Here is an 8,823-nt window from a genome sequence, read left to right as displayed (position 1 = left end):
TTGAAAAGATGATTTGAAATGGAAAAATAGAAGACAAGAAAAGCCACCATCAGTGTGAAAAAAAGAGCCAATGCTAGTTGAGAATCAGTTTTTCTCTTGGACGGAAAAATTAAATAACATGTAACTAATGAAGTTACTTTTTTTAAAATACAAGAATATAATAAGGGGACTGCTCATTTAGTAGGCAAATCAGAATTTATTTCCTCTCCTCTCCTCTCATTGAGATTTTAAGTACAGAGATAGAAGAATGCAGGTCAGAGCCCCATAAACTGTGACAAGATTAGTGGAAGTTTAATAGTCAGATCTCAAGGATGATACATCATCACAACTTGTTCTGACAAGATTCCATAAGTATATATCATTGACATTTGTATTCCAATTATCTAGGAGAGCATCTACAAACTAGTAGATGACCACAGTATTTGTTAAAGAAGTGGACTTTGAGTATAGATTCTGTGCCTCTTTGGTTAGGTTTATTCCTAACCTTATGGTTTTGGATGCAATTGTAAATGGGATTGACTCCTTAATTTCTCTTTCTTCTGTCTTGTTGTTGGTGTAGAGAAATGCAACTGATTTCTGTGCATTGATTTTATATCCTTACACTTTACTGAATTCCTGTACAAGTTCTAGCAGTTTTGGAGTGGAGTCTTTTGGGTTTTCCACATATAGTATCATATCATCTGCGGTGATAATTTGACTTCTTCTTTGCCAATTTGGATGCCTTTAATTTCCTTTTGTTGTCTGATTGCTGAGGCTAGGACCTCTAGTACTATGTTGAATGGCAGTGGTGATAATGGACATCCCTGCCGTGTTCCTGACTTTAGCGGAAAAGCTTTCAGTTTTTCTCCATTGAGAATGATATTTGCGGTGGGTTTTTCATAGATGGCTTTGATGATATTGAGGTATGTGCCCTCTATCCCTACACTTTGAAGACTTTTGATCAGGAAGGGATGCTGTACTTTGTCAAATGCTTTTTCAGCATCTATTGAGAGTATCATATGGTTCTTGTTCTTTCTTTTATTGATGTGTTGTATCACATTGACTGATTTGCGGATGTTGAACCAACCTTGCAGCCCTGGAATAAATCCCACTTGGTCGTGGTGAATAATCCTTTTAATGTACTGTTGAATCCTATTGGATAGTATTTTGGTGAGAATTTAGCATCTGTGTTCATCAAGGATATTGGTCTATAGCTCTCTTTTTTGATGGGATCCTTGTCTGGTTTTGGGATCAAGGTGATGCTGGCCTCATAAAATGAGTTTGGATGTTTTCCTTCCATTTCTATTTTTTGGAACAGTTTCAGGAGAATGGGAATTAGGTCTTCTTTAAATGTTTGGTAGAATTCCCCCGGGAAGCCGTCTGGCCCTGGGCTTTTGTTTGTTTGGAGATTTTTAATGACTGTTTCAATCTCCTTACTGGTGATGGGTCTGTTCAGGCTTTCCATTTCTTCCTGGTTCAGTTGTGGTATTTTATATGTTTCTAGGAATGCATCCATTTCTTCCAGACTGTCAAATTTTTTCACGTAGAGTTGTTCATAGTATGTTCTTATAATAGTTTGTATTTCTTTGGTGTTACTTGTGATCTCTCCTCTTTCATTCATGATTTTATTTATTTGGGTCCTTTCTCTTTTCTTTTTGATAAGTCGGGCCAGGGGTTTATCAATTTTATACTCAGAAAACTATAAAGTACTCATGAAAGAAATTGAGGAAGACACAAAGAAATGGAAAAATGTTCCATGCTCCTGGATTGGAAGAATAAATATTGTGAAAAGTCTATGCTACTTAAAGCAATCTACACATTTAATGCAATACCTATCAAAGTACCATCCATCTTTTTCAAAGAAATGGAACAAATAATTCTAAAATTTATATGGAACCAGAAAAGACCTCGAATAGCCAAAGGGATATTGAAAAAGAAAGCCAAAGTTGGTGGTATCACAATTCTGGACTTCAAGCTCTATTACAAAGCTGTCATCATCAAGACAGCATGTTACTGGCACAAAAACAGACACATAGATCAATGGAACAGAATAGAGAGCCCAGAAACAGACCCTCAACTCTATGGTCAACTAATCTTCGACAAAGCAGGAAAGAATGTCCAATGGAAAAAAGACAGCCTCTTCAATAAATGGTGCTGGGAAAATTGGACAGCCACATGCAGAAAAATGAAATTGGACCATTTCCTTACACCACACACAAAAATAGACTCAAAATGGATGAAGGACCTCAATGTGCAAAAGGAATCCATCAAAATCCTTGACGAGAACACAGGCAGCAACCTCTTTGACCTCAGCCACAGCAACATCTTCCTAGGAACATCGCCAAAGGCAAGGGAAGCAAGGGCAAAAATGAACTATTGGGATTTCATCAAGATCAAAAGCTTTTGCACAGCAAAGGAAACAGTTAACAAAATCAAAAGACAACTGACAGAATGGAGAAGATATTACAAACGACTAGTGTCCAGAATCTATAAAGAACTTAGCAAACTCAACACCCAAAGAACAAATAATCCAATCAAGAAATGGGCAGAGGACATGAACAGACATTTCTGCAAAGAAGACATCCAGATGGCCAACAGACACATGAAAAAGTGCTCCATATCACTCGGCATCAGGGAAATACAAATCAAAACCACAATGAGATATCACCTCACACCAGTCAGAATGGCTAAAATCAACAAGTCAGGAAATGACAGATGCTGGCGAGGATGTGGAGAAAGGGGAACCCTCCTACACTGTTGGTGGGAATGCAAGCTGGTGCAGCCACTCTGGAAAACAGCATGGAGGTTCCTCAAAATGTTGAAAATAGAACTGCCCTATGACCCAGCAATTGCACTACTGGGTATTTATCCTAAAGATACAAATGTAGTGATCCAAAGGGGCTCGTGCACCCCAATGTTTATAGCAGCAATGTCCACAATAGCCAAACTACAGAAAGAACCTAGATGTCCATCAACAGATGAATGGATCAAGAAGGTGTGGTATATATACACAATGGAATACTATGCAACCACCAAAAGAAATGAAATCTTGCCATTTGCGACAACATGGATGGAACTAGAGCGTATCATGCTTAGCGAAATAAGTCAAGCAGAGAAAGACAACTATCATATGATCTCCCTGATATGAGGAAGTGGTGATGCAACATGGAGGCTTAAGTGGGTAGAAGAAGAATCAATGAAACAAGATGGAATTGGGACTGAGACAAACCATAAGTGACTCTTAATCTCACAAAACAAACTGAGGTTTCCTGGGGGGAGGGGGTTTGGGAGAAGGGGGTGGGATTATGGACATTGGGGAGGGTATGTGCTTTGGTGAGTGCTGTGAAGTGTGTAAACCTGGTGGATTCACAGACCTGTACCCCTGGGGATAAAAGTATATGTTTATAAAAAATAAATAATTGAAAAAAATGTTAGCAACAATAACAAAAAAAAAAAAAAAAGAAATAAAAAGAAAAAGAAGAAAAAGAAGTGGACTTTGTACCTGGTACTGACTATATTATAATGGAAGGGGCAGAAATTCAGATTTTGTTTTATTTTCTCATCCTGAGCTATACTCTCTTATTTCATATATTGTCAACTCTTTACTCTGCTTCTTTTTTTCTCTCATCTATTCTTTATTACCTTTTTATCCTTTCTACCCCCCCCCCATTTTTCTGTATTTTATTCCTCTGTACTGCTCTCTCTTTCATTTCCTTTCTGGGTAGTTTTATTATTTTTTAACTTTATGAATTTTATAAATGTTTTAATACACCTAACACATTCGTTGGTTAAATTACCTTTGGAGGGTTACTCCATGACACGTGAATAGAGTTAGTTTAGCTCAGCAAAGGCCATTAAGGGAATACCCAATTTTATACTCTGGGTTATAGAAGCAGTGCAGCCTTTAAGCAATGATTTTACTATATTGAATATCAACTTACTCAAATATAGAACAAAGATAATGTTGCTATCTTATAAAGTTGTTTTGAAGATTGTGATCTAATGAATTCATGCTGTTTATATATCACTTCTTGGTACTGTATCAAGCTTTCATATGATGTTAATTATAATTTTTTTAAGACCCACAGAGAATAGAGAGTGAGAATTCAACTAAATTCATAGCCTTTAATTAACTTGCTCAGAGGGCCATTCTTTCAATAAATAGAAAAAAAGAGTGGCTAACTATGGATCACAGTGGTGTAATGACAGCAACACCTATAGGGAAGTAATATTTAGTTCTGGCCATTATAAATATCTTCTGATCAAATGCTGGGCATAAATTATCAAGGGTCTTTGCTTGGCATAAATTTCTTAAGGCTTGCTACTGGTTGATTCCACAGACAGTTGCAAATCAGTCACTGAACTATTTAAGAGATATTGACTTGATCAAATATTGATCAAATATAATAGACATTTTTTAAAAATATACTAAATATTATTTAAAATATTTTACATAAGCGCAAATACATACACAAAATTAATTAATATAAATGTTTCAATTATTAAATTAAAATGCATGAAATAAACACTTGAACATGAAATTTTGGTTATAAAATATAGAATGTTTGCTATTAAAATAAAACTATACTGATTTAGGGAAAATACTATAGTATTGACCAACAGAAATTTCTGCACAGATGGAAATATCCCATATCTGCTCTGTCTAATTTGATACCCATTAATCACATGTGACTACTGAGCTCTTGAAATGTGACAAGTATGACTGAGAAAGTAAACCTTTGATTTAATGTATTTTAATTAATTTACATTTAAATTTAAATAACCAAGTATAGCCAGTGGCTTCCATATTGGACAGCACAGATTTATAATGTCAAATTTGTATGGAAAAATACCTTAAATATTGTTAGTGGTTACCTTTTTGTCAATAACTTTTGTTTCACAATATAAAAATTCTTGTAGAATTATGACCTTGTTTTACAGTGATGTGCTACTACTTGAAATAAGTAGACAACCTTAGTAATATTCAGTTTGACAGTCTTTAAGTAAGCTACATATATAAGTGATTTTCTTTATTACTGTCAGTCCGATTTACTTTATAAATAATAATAATTGTGATATTTGATTTACTATAGTGAAGCAAAACTTGAAAAATTTTGAAATTGTTGGAAATCTTATGTTGTTTCTTCACAACCAACTATTACTTTTTAAGTTCCAACAATCTAATTTGACCATGTTTCTCAATGAGATTCCACAGGATCAAGGGAAATTGATGGTGAGCCAAATTTCTTTCAACCCATTCTAGCAAAATTGATTACTGAAAGAAAAAGTGACAACATGATTATTAATATTTTTTTCCTTTCACAGAATAATTTGCAAAATAGGCTTCAGAGTATTTACTTATTTCACCACAAAAGGGTGTTTAAGAATTGAACAGGTATCCTTCAAATATTTCACCAGCCTTTTGCACAATAAGTCATTATCTATTTGGTATTTTATCATGTTGTTATAAGTAAATACTTGCTGAATAAGTAGGAGATTATACTGTAATTTTTTTATTTAGAAAAAAAGATAAAGAAAAGAAATATAATATCTAAATTCATAACCATAGAAATTCTTTTTAAAAGTTGGAATTAAAAAAAATACTTTAGATTTGGAGATAGAAGTAGCAATGCATGGAACAATATGATAAAATAAATTTTTTTGAACCTCACCAAATAAAATTTTTTCAGGATTTTAAGTTTGAAGTCTTAAAATGAAAAAAAATATTTTTATATTTCCTTTTAAAATGTTTGTGTTTGCTTTTAAAATTAAAAAAATAATGTTATGTTGTATTATCACTTATAATATTGATATTAATCTTAGTTGGAACTTTGCCATTGAGATATAATCACATAAAACTTTGTTACTATTTCCTTTGCAGAGTTTGGAAGATTGTATGTTTTTATGAGGCAGGTCCATCTCTCTGGCAGTATTATTTCTACCATCCAATAGGTTATTAAGTATTCTACCATTGCCCCAAGATAGAACTCTGCTGTTATTTTGTAATGCTGCAGTGCACCAATTTGTTGTGTGAGTCAATGGATTGGTTTTGAAAGTGTTTTAATTGGTAAAGATTTTTTTAAAAAGTTTGCTACTGGAAAGACATCTGTTGTACTTTACTGTTCATGGATATGTATTAGTTGTGTGAAAGCAGCAAACCAAATAATCTTTGGCCAAATTCTTGAGAGAACAATGCAATTATAACCAAAATAGAGGAAAAACAGTAAAACAACAGAATTTTACTCTTCAGATATATTATTTGTGTTTGCTGCCTGAATATTATGTGTGTAGAGAACTCTGACAGAATTAAAACATTTCAGCAGATAGTTAATTAGATTAGCACAGATCACTGTGCTAGATGCTTAGGGAGAGACAGAAATAAATTAAAAAAAAAAAAACCTGAGATCTATATTTTTTATACTATACCTCATAGAAACATTTGAGTAATATAAACTGATTATCTCAATAATCTGAATTCTGAAAGATGGTTTATGCTGTTGAAAATTTTGGTCACTCCAAACTACATTAAATAACCTCAGATTAAAATAGCAAAATAATGATAGCCATAAAATAATAATAATAATGTGTGTGTGAAAATTATTCTGGATAAATTTACACAGAAATATATTTCTTTCAAAAGTCAGATGCATACACACACTCACACACACATAGGCACACACACACACACACACACAGACACATACGGAAGTATGAAGTATATAGTTAGAATTCCAGAGTTTCAGGGTTGACCAAGTTTGGGAGAAGTAGATGAATGGAATATTACCAATATTCCTTTGAACACTTACCATGCATTAAGTATTATATTATGTGCCTTATGTGTATTGTTTTATTTAACATAACAGTAATATAAATTCTAAGAATTTTATTCTAACAGATAAGGAAATTCATAAAAATTTACTTCAGAGTTATTAGGGAAGAACAAAGAATTCATACTTAGGATTCTTTGTTCTCTACCCATTAGTTCTCAATGAGTACAGAATTGATAACACCAGACCTACAGACCTACAGCACTGACAACACCAGAAAACTTCTAGAGAAGCAAGATCTTTTTTTCACCTTATTAAAACACTGGGCTTATTTCACATGTATATTTTCAAGTCCCCACCATTTCCATTTGTCAGACTACCACCACTTCTATGTCCTATTATAACATTTCATATATACTTAAAACCAAGCAAAGGGTGGAGTTCCATCTTTAAAAACTAAACAGGCAATTTGGACAACACATCCTTGGCAATGGAACCCGGACAGCATTTATCAGACACAGTGTAAGTTCTCACTCTGTGTTATAAAAAAGAGAGCCAGATATCAACTGTTACAGAAATGAAGATGGAAAATTTTAGCAAAATTTTTAAACTATTTCTTAAAGACACTTGTTCTATTGCCAGAGATCTTGAATAGACTCTTGGTCGGTCATCTGGAAGCAACTCTTTGCAAAACTGATGAACTTGGCTTCCACTTCGGGAAGAGATACCTTTTTTCTATACTTGCCCGCACTTTTGCTCTAATGTCTTCTACAGGACTAGGTCCTTCCAGTGTTTTAGGAATCTTTTCCCTTTTTTTTTTTTTTTTTTTTTTTTTTTTTAAGATTCTTGACCTTTTGATCTTGGTGTTGATTGCTTTTAGTCTTTCCCACTCTGGTTTGTTTTGTGTGCATTTTGGGCCGGAGTATCTTGTATAGAGTTCTTTACTAGACCTTTTCTTCAGCTTCCTCATCATCCAAATCATCATTTTCATCATCATCTTCATTGGCAGCAAGTTTTACTTTTTTCTGTGGAAACTTCTTACCACTTCTAGGACAGAAGAATTTTCCAGATATACTAAGGGGTTTCACATCTTTTTCCTCTGTTATCTTCTGACTCTGCATTTTACTCCACAACTACTAAGTGCTGTCCACAAATATGTGCAGGTTGTGAACCACATTTCAGTGAAAGACGACAGGTGGTATTATTTCAAAGCCCCCAAGGTCAACCAGTGGCTGTGCTGACATTTGTCAGAGTTGCCAACGTGACTTTAATTGGACTGTCCTCGTAATTCATTTCCTCTGTTATAACAATGTGGAATTAATCCTTTGCACCCACCCTGAACTGACCATTTTTAAAGACAAAAAAAAAAAAAAAAGATAACTGCTTATTTTCATTGTTATCCACCCTAACGTGATAATATCACAACTGAAAAGATAGTTCTGGGACCTCAAGGAGATCAGGTCCATGTTCATCTAATCTTCCACACAATTTTCCAAGTGGCACACACACTAGTGGGAAAGAATGCAAACATAAATACCAGGTTTCTGTGGACAGGTCTGATGTTATTCTGATGGTCCTTCCTTTGCATGTAAAGAATCTCTTCCCCCTAGCTGCCCTTAAGACCTCTTGTCTGAAATTACAATTTGTGAATTTTACAGTTAAGTGTCTGTGAGTCTTTCTAGACTAGTTGATCTTAATCTTTCTGCCTCTAGGACATGAACTCTAGTTCCATTGCCCAGATTGGGAAAATTTTCATGGAGAATTTGTTCAATTATATCTTCTAGTCTTCTTTCTTTCTCTTCCCCCTCAGGGATCCCAATAATTCTGCTGTTGGAAAACTTCATGGTATCATTTATTTTCCTAATTCTGTTTTCATGGCTTCTAAGCTGTTTGTTCCAGGCCTCTTCCTGATCCTTTTTGTCTATCAGTTTGTCCTCTAGATCACTAATTCTATGTTCTGCTTTGGTTACCTTAGCTGTTAGAGAATTTAGATTAGATTGGATTTCATTGATAGCATTTTTAACTTCTTTCCAAGAGAGCTTTCACTTCTTCCCTAATCAATTCCATATTGTTATTA

The 8,823-nt window shown here is 34.1% G+C and overlaps 1 pseudogene; it reads right to left on the bottom strand.

Moving 5' to 3' along the window:
- Positions 1-7,378: 7,378 nt before the first annotated feature.
- Positions 7,379-8,039, bottom strand: LOC131819454 (nucleophosmin-like; annotated as a pseudogene).
- Between the last annotated feature and the right edge of the window lie 784 nt (positions 8,040-8,823).

The sequence above is a fragment of the Mustela lutreola genome, chromosome 1, assembly GCF_030435805.1.
Source record: "Mustela lutreola isolate mMusLut2 chromosome 1, mMusLut2.pri, whole genome shotgun sequence".
In the NCBI taxonomy this organism is placed as follows: domain Eukaryota; kingdom Metazoa; phylum Chordata; class Mammalia; order Carnivora; family Mustelidae; genus Mustela; species Mustela lutreola.
Note: the sequence above shows the minus strand (reverse complement) of the source record. Positions and strands in the feature narration are given on the sequence as shown.